We start from the raw sequence: 2,918 nt of genomic DNA, 5'->3' as shown, positions 1-2,918 counted from the left end.
TACATTTTGGGTTGTTTTGCTGGCACACAGCAGGCCAATGGGTGTGTTTGCAATTACAGAGGGTGAAACAGGAACAGCTCTGCCTTATCTCCCTGGTTTCCCAATGTCACTAAGCGCATTTTATTTTGAGATTCCTGATGGTGCTTGGCAAAGATAAACAAAATCTTCCATCAGGAAACCTGGGAGCTATTTCCACAGGAAGCTTCAAATCACTAAAGTAAATAAAACCCTTTTACATTATTCCCAGCCATGTTATTTAGCTAGCTTGAATCTCTAACAATTGGTGAGAAGTGTCATATATTAGGGGCTCGTAGCCTTTAAAGAAATGATTCTCTTGGAATCCTGTGAAATTTGTTTTTGTCCCTCGTTTTATTCAGAAAATAGTCTTTATTCACAGAAGACACATCTAGGAAGAGCTTGAGGCCTGAGAACATGGAACTAGTTGCATTTATATTACTCTGTTGGCACGCTATCCTTTTATGTTAAAAATAGTGAATATGCCTCACTCCCAGGGGATCTTTAGTTTCATCTCAAGAGTTTTGCTTGGCTCTTCCTAGCACTTGCTGAGCACTGGCATCTGCAAAAGCCAAAAATTTGCAGTCTTTCAGACCCATACCCACACCCCTGGCCTTCCTAACACATATCAGAACAATTTGAAATGTACTGCGAGTAAGATGCAGCAATTTCTTTCATCCAAATACTTACTTGTGATCAAAACTTTGGACCTTTGATTGGATTTAAGTGTCTGAATTCAATGCTTTTTAACAAAGTCAAGCATATGATTCACTTCATCTAACTTAAGCCTTAAAGGTAGGTAGCTACACCTGAGCTGGTCATGTAAGGTCTCTTCCTAATTAATTGTGAGGGTTGGGATCTCTGGAATTGAATTCATCTTAGAGCAATGGGTTCCATCACCCTTAGAGGTGCCTGTGTCACTCTATGGGCTGTAAACTTTTGCCCATATATGAAACAACTATATTCAAGCACATGTCTACAATTAGATGGCTTAGGCTGAATATGCTGTAACCCCTGATAAGAAAGGTTTCATCTTAGTAATAATTCCAGTTGACATGGTCTTAACTGAGACTGAGATCTGGCACCATGTGCCCTTACATAGCAAAAAAGGATGCTGATGATAGTCACTGATAGATGAGTCCACTGAATTTGAAGTTCTTACAGAGAGGAAAAAAGGGGATTCTGATGACTTATAAGTGGAATGTGTTAACACACAGGCTTTAATATCCAGTCTAATATGTTAGTGTTGCTACCTCCTTTAGGCTTGTCTTTGGACTACACACCCAAAATACAGCTGGTAACAGGCACACACTTTGCTCTCATTGTAAGGGCACAATAAGTTCAACCAAGAGAAATCAGGCCTCTCCCAGGCAGGCATCTATAGTCAGAGGAAATTTCAATACAGTACTTATAAGAGCTCGTTTACCCTGTGTTTAGCACTCAGGTCTAAGTGTTGAAAAGGATATTAAGGAGAGCAACTGATGCCAGATTTTAAACAGGCATAACTTTGAAGGGCAGCGGTGAGCAGGTCATGTTCCTGATTCCTCTGGGGATGCAAGGTAGCTCAGTCTGTGTTGTGGGGGTCTAGGGAGAAGCTTTCTGATGGATTGGTCAATCAATGAAAGAGGTCACTGAAAGAAGGTGTGAGATGTTATTCACTGGAGATCTACACTTTATGTGTCCCTGCCGCTGTGACATAAACCCCAAAGCGTCATTGGTAAGCATGGAACTGAATGAAAACTGGCATTCTCTAAGAGACAAGGAAAGAAGGCATAATTCTCCCTTACAAAAGATGAAACTTACTAAATTTGTTATGATTTTGAGTCAAGTTCACAGCCAAGTGTTGTAGCAATTAGCAGTGAAAGAACAATTGAAAATGGCCAAAGTCAATGTCACTTGACCGAGAAGAAGGAAATTACTTTATCAGAATATTGGCTACAAATAAACCAAGAGAGCTTGCATTCTAGGAGTAAAACTTGGAAGTGCTTTCTCTCAGGAACTTGCTTCTACTTTCACTGAGGTCAGTGGTGTAACTCTCCCTTGCTGGAGGGATGAGCCCTAGGTGGAGGTGGCTGGGAGGCTGTTGGCACTGCTGCGGGTCTGGGCTGCTCCCCAGGTGGAGGAAGCTGCTGTACCATTACAGGGAGCTGCAAACATTACTTTCAAGTATGAATTTTTACCTTGGTGGCTAAAATTATTCCTGCCTGAACTATCTGCTGTGAAAAATCCTTGGGAAAACTGAAGTCATATTTACATGTAGTAAACGGTTAGTGCGATGATCCTTGATTTCTCTCAGATGGAAATATTATTCAACTATGTTTAATGCCAAGCAGCCCGAAGAGAGTGATCTTCATCCTACTGCTGCCTGCACAGTTGGCCACTCAGGCCAGCAGGTGCTGTCTCTACTTTCCTTTTGGGTGACTGACGTGCTTTAAATGCATGGAGGGTAGGTACATTACTCTGTTCCAAGGGAAATCTCAGGCATGTAATCACTGATTCAGTAATTTCTCAGGATTTGAAGCATATTTAAGGAATAGACATAGTTTGTCTGAATACTCATGAATAGCAAGAAAAAAATACAACTGAGCATGATAAGCTGCAGTATTTTTCTACTGTCTTCTTGAGATTCATTTTCTATCAAGCAGTTCACAAGCTGGAGCTGAGATCAGAATTTTCCTCCTGTTTCTTAGTCCCACTGTGCTGTCTTTAAATAATTCTGCTTTTGGTACCTTGCCCCAGCCTGTCTTAACTTGGCGTAACAGTTATACAAGCTCATTACTTCCAAGAGTGACTTCAGTTTACACCAACTGATGTCTAAGCCCAAGTGTCTCGTCACTCCAAGACAAATTATAAGAATAGTTGGAGACTAGTATATGAAAGGAAAGATTAGAGACTTCAGCAGG

General features: G+C 41.0%; 1 protein-coding gene across 1 annotated transcript in view; it reads left to right on the top strand.

Moving 5' to 3' along the window:
• FLT1 (fms-related tyrosine kinase 1) overlaps nucleotides 1-2,918 on the top strand; it is a 91,339-nt gene that overhangs the window by 47,813 nt on the left and 40,608 nt on the right. The gene's annotated exons all lie outside the window — the stretch shown is intronic.

The sequence above is a fragment of the Chaetura pelagica genome, unplaced genomic scaffold, assembly GCF_000747805.2.
Source record: "Chaetura pelagica isolate M959 unplaced genomic scaffold, ChaPel_1.0 scaffold269, whole genome shotgun sequence".
Taxonomy (NCBI): Eukaryota; Metazoa; Chordata; class Aves; order Apodiformes; family Apodidae; genus Chaetura; species Chaetura pelagica.
Note: the sequence above shows the minus strand (reverse complement) of the source record. Positions and strands in the feature narration are given on the sequence as shown.